General features: G+C 35.3%; 1 pseudogene; it reads right to left on the reverse strand.

The window, feature by feature from the left end:
- LOC132530016 (telomere zinc finger-associated protein-like) overlaps nt 1-11,490 on the reverse strand; it is a 37,156-nt pseudogene extending 25,666 nt beyond the window's left edge.
- Nucleotides 11,491-14,342: the final 2,852 nt, after the last annotated feature.

Here is a 14,342-nt window from a genome sequence, read left to right on the forward strand (position 1 = left end):
ATTAAAGCACTTGTTTTCCAATTTAAGACAGCAACAGGGAATTAGAAAACTATTTAAATTGGAATGTGCCAGTCTCTTCCAACCTGGATCTAGCCTTACACGGGTGCACACCAGTAAATACAGGGAAAAAAAATATGCCCACTGGGCAAGATTTAACTTTAGGGAGAATATTAATAAGATATTCTGAAACATGCACTTACATCTAAATCCTATACAACAGTTATTCTGTATATGCGTGTATATGCACGATTCTTTGCCCATTTGAACTGTAGTTTCCACATCGCACTCAAATCACTCAGAATTTTTCTATTTAATAACTTAACTCGAAATGTAGCTGAGAATCAGAAATACAATGAAGAAATCTTTCAAATATATATAAAAAAGTCACAAACTCATGAACAGATTTTGCCTTCCCCTTTAAGCCCACTATTTAGATGATCTCATTGTTGCTGTGTAGCTGCCAGTACTTTGAAGGACAGAGTTGTAAGGGAGCAACACCCCAAATGGTGTCTCTTTGGCATGAGAATTAATTTAGGTTGACTTTTTTTTTTTTTTTTTTGCGGTACGCGAGCCTCTCACTGTTATGGCCTCTCCCGTTGCGGAGCACAGGCTCCAGACGCGCAGGCTCAGCGGCCATGGCTCACGGGCCCAGCCGCTCCGCGGCATGTGGGATCTTCCCGGACTGGGGCACGAACCCGTGTCCTCTGCATCAGCAGGCGGACTCTCAACCACTGCGCCACCAGGGAAGCCCTAGGTTGACTTTTTTTTAAGCCCCAAAAGACTTAGGAAGAAACTTTGACTTTCCCCATAATTGCCAAAAAGAATGTAGACAGATGACCTGTTCCATGAAAGGGAGCTCTCACCATAAATAACTATAGCATGAACTAGGTGTGTAGACAGGGAGGAAACTTGCAAAGTCTGCTTGTTAAAATTCATCTCTTTGGGGCTTATGCCTCTAAAGTAGTGTCATGATCTGTAGGATTGAGAGCTATCAGACCTTACTAAAACATTCTAGATTATTTGTTTAAAAGTTTAAGGGCTTCTCTGGTGGCGCAGTGGTTGAGAGTCTGCCTGCCAGTGCAGGGGACACGGGTTTGTGCCCCGGTCCGGGAAGATCTCACATGCCGCGGAGCAGCTGGGTGCGTGAGCCGTGGCCGCTGAGCCTGCGCGTCTGGAGCCTGTGGTCCGCAACGGGAGAGGCTGCAACAGTGAGAGGCCCGCGTATGGCAAAGAAAACAAAAAAACCCACAAAACCTTAGCTGAGCTTTTGGGCTTCCCTGGTGGCGCAGTGGTTGGGGGTCCGCCTGCCGATGCAGGGGACACGGGTTCGTGCCCCGGTCTGGGAGGATCCCACATGCCGCGCAGCGGCTGGGCCCGTGAGCCATGGCCGCTGATCCTGCGCGTCCGGAGCCTGTGCTCCGCAACGGGAGAGGCCGCGGCAGTGAGAGGCCCGCGTACCGCAAAAAAAAAAAAAAAAAAGTTTAAAAAATGCCAAAATTTTGCTTCTTCTCTGGTCCCATTAAAATGTGAACAATGATTCATTTTTTGAAGTAGTCGCTGTATAAGAATTTGAAGACCTTGGAAAACAAGCTATTTTCCGCAGTCTTAAGCTTAACAGGGATATAACACATTTCAATATTTCTAATTAAACTGACATAATAGGTGATGATAACATCTGTTTTTTTGTAATAAAACCTATTGATGTGGCTGACCTGAATGTTTCTTATCTGTAAAAGAAAACAAATGAAGATAAGTAGTTATAAAGGAGGAAAAAAGTCACCACAAAATAGCTAATTCTATAACTGTAATATTAATTATCTCCTAGAAATAATATTCAAGAAACCTTTATTTAATAAACATTATTAAATATGAATTTTTCAGGATATTTAGGAGATACTTGAACATAGATATAAAAGGTGCCACAAAAGTTCCTTTTTCTCTCAAAAATATATTCAGGTAAAAATTTATTCTCTTTAAGAGAATTTAACTTTTAATTCACAAGTCAATAAAAATTTTAAGCCATTCATACCTATTAGAAATTTAAAATTTTTTGCTTTTTTGGTGTTTGTACAATAAAAATAAAAAACCTGTGAATGACTAGACAACACTGTCAATGTTACGTACAGTAAGAACAAAGAAGTTACCTTGTGTCTAACCCTTAAAACGTGACCAATAAAGTTAACACTAAAAGAAATAGGGCTATAGTAAAAAAAAAAAACATGGTTTGCAATGTTTGACATTACAGCAGAGATTTTTGCAATACAGAAACAAAAGTTTCTTAGAAAGCAGTCTTATTTCTAAGCAGAGGATGGAATCCCTAATCATCGTCAACTTATGCAGTTTGACTCTAAGATGGCGGCCATGTCAACAGATGTGTCGACACAAAAAACGCACTGAGAGCTGGTCCTTTCAAACAGCCCAGAAGTAAATTACCCATGAACAATATAATGCTACTTAACTTGTAATTGTGACAACCAGAACCAAAAATTACATCCAGGCTGGGCAAGCAGCACGTGCGCTTCCTTCTCTGTGATTATGCTGTTTATATTTTCTCATCTTTATCTGCTTTTCTGGCTAAAAGAATTACTCCATTTAGTATTTGTATTCTTTTTATTTCTAGAAGGTCTGCATTTTGTTTGTTTTCCACAGTGTTTAATTTGGTCATAATATTGTCTTATCTTTTGACTTTTGGGGCGGATTGTTGAAAGCAAAACAGTGGGGTGAGTAATTTACGCAAATAATGCATGTGGGAGGTCTGCCACTAGGGGGAGGGCAAATACAGATTTGTGTGACCTGGGGGAAAAGGAAGGGGACTAACATGTATTGAGAATCTACTCTCCCTGGACCTTGAGGCTTGGCATTTATATATATATTACATACAATTATATAATTCTTACAAGAGCTTTGAAGATAGGACTTCTGTATTTAAGGGTAAATAGCCTGACACTCACAAATGCTGGGATTGGCCCCAGGGAATAGAATTAGAAAGCACCGGAGCCTGAATTTCAACCCAGGCTTACATCCTTGCTCCCCAGTAGAGGGTGCTGATAGTTCCTGATAGTAGAAGGAGGGGTTGAGAAAAATTATGACAACACTGGAAAGAGTTTTCATTATCCCCACCACTTTCTGATACTCCCTTTCCGACACTTCCTTTCCCATTGACACACAGACACAGACACACAAAGATCACAGATTCTCAGTGTGAGATACACCAGAAATCACCAGAGGTGGGATCAGGGCACCAAGCTGCATGGCTGACTGACCAGAGGTCTACTGTGGCTCTCTCACCTCCTGCTGGAAATGGAGTAATAATCACTGAAAGTCAGAGTGGAGAAGTGCAGTGGTGGAAATGAAGACACACTTTCCTTTCTGCAATTGTGAGAAATGCAGGCATATTTCCTTATAATTGAGGCTCCATTACACTGCACGTTTTTTGTTTGATATATTATTGTTTATAATCTTGCTTTAACAATGCCTATACAGTAGTTTTGGGCTATTCAAATTGGTATCTTTTCCTAGTTCTTTGGGTGGAAGTCAGTGTTAACTGAGGTCGTATATCAAATAGTGTTATCACCTACTAACAAGGCTTATATATAAAGGTCAATTTTACAGAGCAATGTCCTAAAAATTTCTGTATTAGCATACCAAAGAGTTTTTCTTTTAGTCGTAATGAATGAAAGATATAAGGGTGTATCTGACACCTTGTATTTGACATATGATGAATGTCTCAGTTACTAACTTATTTTTCCCTATATTTTACCATGCTATACAAGAACTTTTCTAGCTACTGATTATAACCAGAATTATTTTTGTTATACATAAATTACCAAAAAAAGGAACTAATTCAAGTGCCTTTCTTTAGAGTTCAAAAGCAGCCTGACACTTAGATCAGCTACCTGGACATTCAAAGAATGAACAAAAAATTCTGATCTCTTGTTTTTATATACTAAAAACAAAACATCTGCTTTCAGTAAATGCATATGTGACATTACTTTTATAGAGCATTATTGAGGCAAATGTTTAAAAAATATATTTATAATACAATACTCTTTTTAACTTGTGTAAAGAAAAAATTTAATTAAATGCAGAAAAAAATAATGTTCTGCTTTTCTTGTCTTTCTAGACGTCTGGAACATGAATATCAAATTCTATTACAAAAAATGCTAATGAAGCGAAAAATCCCTCTGTAAGTAGAACACACACACATTTTTTCAAAAAGGTAAGTCCTAGCAGATTTCAAGCTCTTATTTCAAACAATATTTAATGCAAAATAATTTCAGTAGAGCAAGATATTTTGAGCAATCTCTGTTATTCACTGTATGTGATTCAATAGACATGGCTTTAGTTCTATAATAGCCCTGATGCTTAAATACAGGGTAACCTTTTTTTAAAAAAATGAATAGCCTTTAAATCAAGTTTATTTTGGAGTTTTATTGCTCTTCTTGTGATAATCACATCCTAATGGTCGTGAAGCCAGGATTGAATGCTGTGGCACATAAAGTAAATTATCTTATCAGCACCTCTTCCACTTCCTTGCGGCCTTTCCTGTGATGTGCAGATGTGAAATGCTAAAGACTGCATTTTCAGGAGTACTTTGTAGCAGGAATTCTGGATGTAATTTGGTTTCTACTGATCATGTGTACTCATGTAAGACTTGAATTCAGAGCTGCCCTAAGTGGAGAGAAGGGCCTAGCATCAATCTGGCTGGGGGAGCAGAGCCTGCAGCCAGCCATTCTGGTAAAGCCTCTTTATTCCTGGATCACCGTGTGTTCCCCAGTGTCCTCCTTTCGTTTCCTGATGTTGGCAGTCTAGTGGTCAATTCTGTGACGTGATTTTGGAATTATTTAAGGAGGCCCAAACATTGATTTTTGTTAGCATTGAATTCCTTTTAAGTGCCTTTTCTGCAGAAATACCTACAGCAGTTTCTGGTAGCTGTGAGCTAGACCCTGACTGATGCTGGTATTTTCACAAAATGATTCAGTGATAAAATAAGAACAAAGCGAAGAATTTCTGAAGATGTTTGAAAAAATTACCTGTTAGAATAGAGTATCAGAGAGAGAGAGAGAGGGAGAAGGATGAAGAGATTGAGAAAGAATTCCGATACGTCGTATCTGGGGACAAGCGTGGGACAAGTGTAGAACAAGGGAATTTGAAATGATTTAGGAGACAATTCTTAGACAACTCAAAGACGAGACCAGTTCTACCTCAGTGGCCTCATTTCAGTTACCAGAAAAGCAAACTGTTTGCCGACTTATCATTATGTTTTAAAAGATGACAAAAGCCTTTGTGACTTTCTTCTCTACAGAAGAGTATGAGTATTGCTCTAAACAGTCTTTCGTGGTTTCATAAAGAAACATTTGCAAGAGTATAACTCAAAATTAATGTTCTTCATCTCAGCATCATAGATTTGTGAATTCCCTCACGTGGTCTCTGACACTCTGAAGCTAAATGCAGAATGTTGTGTATGTAGATATGGAAAATTTTCCAGTGAATGATCTTCCAATATAAATGATCTCCAGATTCTCAAAAGGTCCCATGATTCAAAGGCCAAGAAACAAAAAGGATCCTATAGACCATACAGGAAAATCACTCTTTCTACATTGTAGTTACACTTCCTATGTGCATAAGAGAATTCCTATGTTCATGTCGTATTGTATTTAATTTTTATCATAATTTTGTGTAAAGCACTCAGGATAATTCTTTGGCTTTTGATGATAGCCCAATGATGAAAATATTTAGCCCTATTCTATGTCCAGTTTAATGTAGGAAACTAAAGGCTTACATTTAGTTATTAATCATCAGCTTCATATTTGAAATAAAGAATAAAAAGTCATTGGTTTACCCAAATAAACATCTGTCTCAAAATGTTGGAAATTTTATATATTACTTTCTATGATTTGCCATAAGTAACTTGGTTATTTTTTAAAATTTCAGATCAGTACAGTTATCACATGATGGCATGACATGGATGAATCTCATAATGTTGAGTGAAAGCAGAGTACATAGTATATGATTCCATTTATGTAAGATTCAAAAGGAGACAAGAAAATCTATGATGTTCCTTTTGGAAAGGAGAGGGGTAGTTATATTTGGCAGGTTCAAGGGCATTTCCCTGGCATATCTTTACCTGGCTGTATTCTCTTTATGATGATTAATTTTATTGCACATTAATGATTTATCTACTCTTTCCTTTTTTTGTGTTATCCTTCAATAAAACATATTTTAGAAATTCCTAAAAAGTTCACCAAACACTATATTTGTATTAACTACTTGGTCAAGCTCTATGGATTTCCCTTTCTTTCACCACATTTTCCTTACTACCTTAAACCCCTCTAATATTCTGCCAGGCATCACCATTTATCTTTAGTTACTTTGGTGGTCACATCCAGTATTTGAAGGGAAGAGGTCCCTTAAGATATTTGCTCTGGGCATTGACTTAAGGAAGCCTATGTGCTTGCTTGTGGCCAGGTGGGAAGTGGGAGGTAACAGTATTCTCATTTGATCTTCCATTTATTTGATCTCTTATTTATTTGTCATTTGATTTTTCATTTGTTTGGTATAATCCTCTTCATTTCCAAGACTCAAAAAATTCTATGAAATAAATTTCATACTCATCTCTTCAGTATTTTATTTGTTACATATCCTAGATTCAGGAAGAGACCTAGTTAGTGAATTTTAGTCTCACATGTTCTACTATTTTATCCACTGAATATGCAAAATTAGAACGCTAGAGGCTACTTCGTTCTGAGAAAACTGCTACTTATAAATGGTATCTATTCTTACAATGAGCTCAAGGTTTAAAAAGCTAAATTTGTCATTTAGGTAAAAAATAGAACCTATAGGAATACACATCCTTTTTGCATTTATTAATGATTTTTTACAAATCTTTTAAATTTTATAATACATATAAACAATAATTGATTCTAAGAAGAATTAAAAGAAATACATATATCTAGGTATAAAAAGACCCTTTTAAAATACATTTTTGGAAATAATCTTAAAATCTCAACTACAGTTTAATATACCCTAAGTTTTTTCTAAGATGATAGCAATGTAATTTAACATGTATTTGAATATAGAGAATTTTACCTCTAGGAACAGTCAACACCTTATATCAAAATCCTATCAAGTAATTTCTCTCCATTTATCTTCTATCCATCATAACCATACTAGTTACTATTTTTACATGATTAACTGGTGAGTGAGATAAGCTAATTTGCTTTTCCTATCACTACCAATCAGAATAATCAGTAACCTCAAGTAAACTCCAAGGTTCATCATTCTTTTTTATGAAAATGTAATTTTGAGTTCAAGTTAACGTGGGAAGCACCGCAACCTATAACCGCCTCTTGAATACTTATAACTCACGTTGGAATACTAAAACTTCCAAGAAGTTTTTCAAAAATAACACTTGACTAACTTTCTTTAAGCATTTTTAAAATGTATCTGCTAGAATTTTGTTTTGTATAACACTTCTTAATATTCTACTTATGTGCTCTGCAGAATATACTTTGAATAACTCTAATATAGATCACTGAGGAATTATTACTCACTTCTGCGATTTCATAAACATTGTGTACTGGGCACAGGGTATAGAGCTTCATGCCATTACGTAGATCCTCATAAAGCGTACAAGCTAATGACATGCTTCCTCTATCTTACACCTTTCCTTTCACCTTAAGGCAAAGAAGAAAGAGCTCACTTTTCATAGTATGTGGAAAAGTCTTGCATAAGCCTCCCCAACTCTTAGCAACTATCACCAAAATTTGTGTTATGATTTTGATGGGGTTTCCTCCTTCCTCCAGGTATAAATCCAAGCTTTCCAATGCATATTTAAGTACAAACATTGTAGAATTAAGATATTCATTTTTTCTTATATTTACACTTTTTCTAACATTTCTTCTAGTGGTGAATAGAAAAATGATAAATAGAGTTTGTGGGCAAGTATTTAACTACTCACCAGTCAGAAAGAGAAGGAGAAAGTAGAGTTAGGAAGAAGATGACATTGTTCAAAGCATTCCAAATAAAACAATAACCTTCATATTGCCCAACCCAAGGGAATTTATTCACATTATTTTCTGTGGTTATGTAACAATAATGCAAATGGCACTCCCTAGACTTGGGCAATGTGTTGGAAACATTTACAATCTTTCAAAGGAAATATTATAATTGTAATAATTCAAAGGAAACATTCATAATCTTTTGGGATAGTTCAAAGAGGAATTTTATAGAGTGAAGTAGTTAAGATTATGTACCCAAATCTTGGTACTGAGAGTTGTTGGCTGTTAGAAAAATTCTCTCTGTGGCTCACTTTTCTGATCTGAAACATGATAACAGTAGTGGTGTTTCAACCATTTAATGCTAAGGAAAGAACCTGATATAATGAATATTAGTTTTATTAATTTCAAGTGCTTTCTAGTTACTGATGCTTAGAACATATTTGGAATTGTTAGATGATTTGATATCATCACTGCATTATCCTCCATATCTAGAACAGTATCTGGCACAGAGTAAGTAGTCAGGAAATATTTGTTGTATGAATGAATCAATTTTAAAAAGGGGTTTAGTTTACAAATCACCATTAACTTCATTGTAAGAATTATTTTTTGCATTGTTAGCATATGTTAAAAGAGACAAGGAAGGTAGAATTATTGTCAAGGTGAAAAGCAGACTAGGCAGAGAGAAAAGAAAAATAGCCTAGTGGACACTCTTGCCTTGATTCTCTTTATATGACATCAGAGCACATCTCTGAATTGTAGTTCCTCTCTGTCAGCTCTACATAATTATACCTCCTTACCCTGCTTTACAGATTGGTTAAGGGGATAAAATTGATATGGAGTGTGAAAGCTGAAATTATCTAGCTTACACAAATACCAAAATATTATCATAAATAAAGGTAACTAGGCTAAAACAAAAAGTAATTATCTAGATACCAAGTGATCTGTGCCAAACAGGAGAACCACAGTCTTTAACAATTTTCTACTTAACCTAAGTTAGTCTCAGCACAATTTAACTTCATAAGTTGCTTAAGAGAGAAGCCGAACAGAACTACTTTCTAATTGAAATAGTGATCTTATTTTAAAAGTTGCTTAGCGTATTCTGTATTTCAACCCTAATGATTGGATTTTACTCCTTTAATCAAGATAGTATATTAAAAGAATGACTAAGGTTTTTTTATACTAAGCAAATTATACTAGTAACTAGTTTGTAATTTGTGATTGTGCATGATTCTGATAGTGAAGAAATTTCATTATAGGTAGGTTGAAAAAGCAGAATGCATGTGTATTTGCATGTGTGGATGCAGGTAAATAAATAGTAAAACTCATTGATAACAAAGGCCATTATAATTTGAATAAGATTATATTCTCTCTAGGAGAGATAAAGGGTAATGAAAGACAATTCAGAGCTAGTTTGTTATTACTTCATCAAATACCTCAGCCTCAAGCTGATAAAACTCGCTTGTGTGGCTCCCTTGAGACATTAACGACAACGATGCTGCCAACCATTTGTAGTGATTTCTAAAGTCATTAATATCACTATTTAAATGAGTTTGTGATGAAGGGTAGAGCCAGAGGTGAAACTGCTACATGTACTTTCATAAAACCAGAAGAAGTGAGTTATGGGAGACAATAAAATGAATTGTAGTCAGCCTGGACATATGCAATGAAAAGATAATTTCCCAGTGAAACTAACAAGGGGCCTTAATGACATGTTAATTATATTACCTATAAAAACTCAGAATTAAATAGTAACTTTATTTGCTTAAATCCTATTAACCAAATTTTAAAATAAGCACTTTCTTTTGCAAATACTGATTATGTTGACTCTTTACAGATTACATTCATACTTATTGTCTTTATTGCTCCTTAATATATCAGTTCTTTGTGTGTAATCTTCCCTAACCATAGAGCCACAGATAGTTATTTCTGGAACAGATGATCTCCAGATTATGGTACAAAAGGTGATTTAGCATTTTGTTTTGGTTTAACGGAGTGTCTGTTCAATAAGAGGGTAGGTTGCATTTTGCCACAATTCATCTGGATATGATGCAAAATATCTACAAAGCTTTTAAAGTGCATAAATAAATAAATCAATAAATAAATAGTGATGGAACATCCTAGTTTCAAGCAGATATGTAAGATTTGACATATTGTCTTGCATCTGACAGATACCACTTTGAAAATTGTTATTTTAAATTCCAAACCTTAATGTCATGGTAGCTTTTTGCACCCAGTTTGCTTCCTGTTGATTATTAATTGTGACTGTAACTCAATAGAACACATCCTTTTAAAGAGAGGAATTTTTGAGGAGGAGCAAAATCCTAGTTTTTTGAAAAATATGAGGGTTGTTGATGGAAAAATGAATAAGGATATCTACAAGGTAAAATATTCTTTCAGAAGAGAAATTTTTACTGATATAACTTGTTTCACTGAAAAAATTCAGTCACATGACAATAGGTAGAGCTGTTTAACTTTTTACATATTGCCTCTATGAAATAAAAGCTAATTATAAGTTAGAATACTCTAGATATCTTATAAAGCATAGACCTTATCATATAGTTACCAACACATATTTTATCATCTCATAGTTTTTATTTTATTTTTTAATTGCACATAAAAAATTAAACTACCATGGCCCTAGCAAAATCATCTGCCCTTGCATAGACTGCTCTTGGATGGAGTTGCTTGTGGATCCACAGAGGGATCTATTAAGTAGTAGCATTTGACAGTTTGCCTTTTTGGGTAAAATATAACCTCACTGAGTGAACACTTGGTTATGCTGTCTCCTCTGCCTGCTTCTTGCCTTGTCATTCTTCCAGCTTCTGTGGTCGGCAGCAGCTTTTCAACTACATATATGTGAGTTCTATTCACAGATGGTCATCTCTTCTTGACAATTTTCTCAGCTGTGGTTCCCTGCCCCAGTAGGGAGTCCTTAACCTTGTTCCTATCTGTGCTTTAGTCTGATTACCTGTTGTATCCTCAGCCTGTTTATCTTGTTCTCAACCTTTAGTCTCAATAAAATACATTGTTTACCGGATTCCAGCTCTGATTTGCTGGCTCTGACAGCTGACTCACTGGGCAGCTAATACCTAGACATTACTGCACAACTTTGCAGCCCGCCTTCCCTCACCCCACACATGTTTGGTCCAGACAGGCTCCTGATTATCCTATGCTTCTCTCTAGCTTCCCACTTCAAAGAGCTAACATCAAAGTTGTCTGGTATTTGTGTCCAAGAAACTCTACCAGAGTTACCTCCACACACATTTCATGCTTTATCTATTTTTTGCGGTTCCATCATCAGAGAACACATCCGATAGTTTTCCCCATCTCTGTGGCTTCATTTATTTGCATTTATTCTTCTGCATAACATTTAATGTCTAGTTGTTTTCTCCTTGTTTTTCTCCACACTTCTCAATTGATGGTTATTTTGCTTCCTACATACTTCTGGAAATTGTTTCTCCTCTACAGCCCTATTTACTATTCCCGCCATTCGGGTCCTTACCATTTCTCATTTGGATTGTTTCAGAGGCTCCTTAAAAAGCTGAGGTTCCTGGCCTCAGCTTTACTCCTTTGAATGCCATCTTCCAACCAGGTGCCAGATTAATCTTTCTAAATGGTTTACCTGACCTTATTAATATTTTTAAACATCTTTCAAAGGCTTCTTACTATTTGCAGGAAAAAAAATAGGAGATAGTCTTAAGTTACAGTGACCTTACAATTTATTGTTCAAATTAGGACATGTGAGTAAAAGGGAATATTATTTCTAGTTGTGTCAGTGCAAACAAAATCTGGTCCAATGGAAATATATGGCTGCTTAGGTTAAGATGCCTTCTATAGTCTGTTATCTGACTTCTGCTCCAGTCTCAACTTTTCTGATCCCAGTCTCAAAATTTGCATCCAGGTTCTATATCTGCCTCTCTTATTCCACATCTCAAAGTCTTTTCATGCTGTCTCATCTGTCTGGTCTACCGCCTATCACCCATCCTTTACCTGGTTAATGCCTACTTGTTCTTTGCTACTCAGTTTAGGGGCCATCTCCTCTAGGAAGCTTTCCTTGACTCCCTCAGGGTATGGTCTCAAATAATATATATATATATATATATATATATATATATATATATATATCTGCCAGAGCACTTATTATATTGCTGTCTAATATTTTTTGCCCATTTATTGTGCTAAACTTTAAGGAAACTTAAGGAAAGATAATTTTTTTATAAAGATACTTTTATTTTTATTTTTTTTATTTATTTAATTTTGCGGTACGTGGGCAATTTTGCGGTACACGGCCACAATGTTGTGGCCTTTCCCGTTGCGGAGCACAGGCTCCGGACACGCAGGCTCAGCAGCCATGGCACACGGGCCTAGCCGCTCTGCAGCATGTGGGATCTTCCCGGACCAGGGCACGAACCCGTGTCCCCTGCATCGGCAGGCGGACTCTCAACCACTGCGCCACCAGGGAAGCCCTATTTTTTATGTTTTATTTCTGTAAAATTAGATAAAAATTAGTAGTAATAACAGAGGTAGTAGTAGTAGTAGTATTTATGGATATATATGTAATACTTATTGATATAAAAAAATACCATACTTGAAGTCAGGAAACTTATAGCCTTTTGGAGAGACAGATAGATAATAAAGCAGAATATATTAATAGAGAGAATATTCTAAAGAAATCAGGGAAGGCTTAAGAAAATAGGTGGAATCTGGACCTTACCTTTAGGTTGAGCAGGAATTTGGTAGGTGGAATAAGTAGAGGAAGGCATCAATCCATGCATCCTTTACTCAAAGGATGACGAGGAACTTCACTTGACCAAATCATCAGAATCAATCGTGGTCCTCAATGAGGTTAAACTCTTCAGATTTTATTCTATGTCAATTTTCTGAAAATGAATGAATAATAATGCCCTCTCCTCCCCCAAGAGCAATTTGCTTAAAAACAAACAAAAAAACAATTTGTCAAATATTTCAATGGGAGGAAAGATTGAGTCACAAAAAACTTGTCGGAACTTGGGAATATTATATGTACTACATTTCCTGTCTTAAGAGTTAGGAAAAAGAGAGGAGCTGCAGAGAATGGATACCATTTTTTCCTATATGTCTTTTTATATCCATCATGTGCACAGAGAAACACATACACACTTAGATTCCTGCATATTAAAATCAAACTTGGCTTGTCAATATACCAGATGGAAGTTTGGTCTGCATTCACATGTCTAAGACAACTTAAAATTGCATTGTGCATATAGAATATTGAGCATATTATGTGTTTAGATATCTGATGCATGGAACGTGTTTTTGTTTTTCCCTGTTGTGATGTTTTTTGAATCAGTACAAATTATACACCACTGGCACTTTAAAACAACTATCCTAATTGCTATGTCTTTTTAATTGTAGGATTTATATACTATAAATAAATAGAGAACACGAAGTTTTATCAATTTGGTAGAAATTTGCAGAATCACGCAATAGGAAAAACACAGACTAGATTTAAAATGTGTTAAAAGAAAGAAATTCATTACCTTTTATAAAACCTTGACATTTGTGATATGTGCAACTGTTGAAACAGAAAAATAGAAAGAATAGACACAAAAGTATCTATCCAAAAATACTGCACTGGACTTTTAACATGAATTGGCACAAGCATGACATTTTATAAATATTTTTAAAAGTCTGTAAAAATATTTTTGAGGCATAAATTGTTTGGTTATCTGGCTTTTGTGAATTGAGTCTGCATCCAGATAATATGTATTTATTTCTACTTTTTATTACAGCAAAAACAATAGTTTGTGCATAGTAGATGATCACAGAAGTTTTTAAAAATTTTGTTTAGTCAATTACCTTGTTAATTACATGAAAATAAAATATTTGCCTATTTCAAATATTATGCCAGCTCTTCTGCTAGTTTCTGGAAGAACAAATATGCAGGACTCCTGGTTAATATATTGAGGGAGCAAATAATATTGTAGAAAATTAGGATATTTTTCTAAGACAAAGTAAACCAATTAATATAATGGCTTCAATAAAAATGTAGAGAGTCATCTATTTGTTTATACTATTACCAAGTAACTGGTTGCTACCATATTTGTAAGGTCATTAGATCGTATAAGTATTGTGTAAGCATATTATGTTTTAAAGATCTGGTCTCACATCATTTGTAGATTTCAGTTGTAGTATCTTTCAGATTTTTGATGGATGTTAATAAAAAAAAATCGGTAAAAGATTTGACCAGATATTTCACCAAATAAATAATAATAATTATTTCACCAAATAATATATGGATGACAATAAGCACATGAAAAGATGCTGAGAATCATTAGTCATTAAGAGAGTGCAAATGAAAGC

This window comes from Lagenorhynchus albirostris, chromosome 11 (assembly GCF_949774975.1).
Source record: "Lagenorhynchus albirostris chromosome 11, mLagAlb1.1, whole genome shotgun sequence".
In the NCBI taxonomy this organism is placed as follows: domain Eukaryota; kingdom Metazoa; phylum Chordata; class Mammalia; order Artiodactyla; family Delphinidae; genus Lagenorhynchus; species Lagenorhynchus albirostris.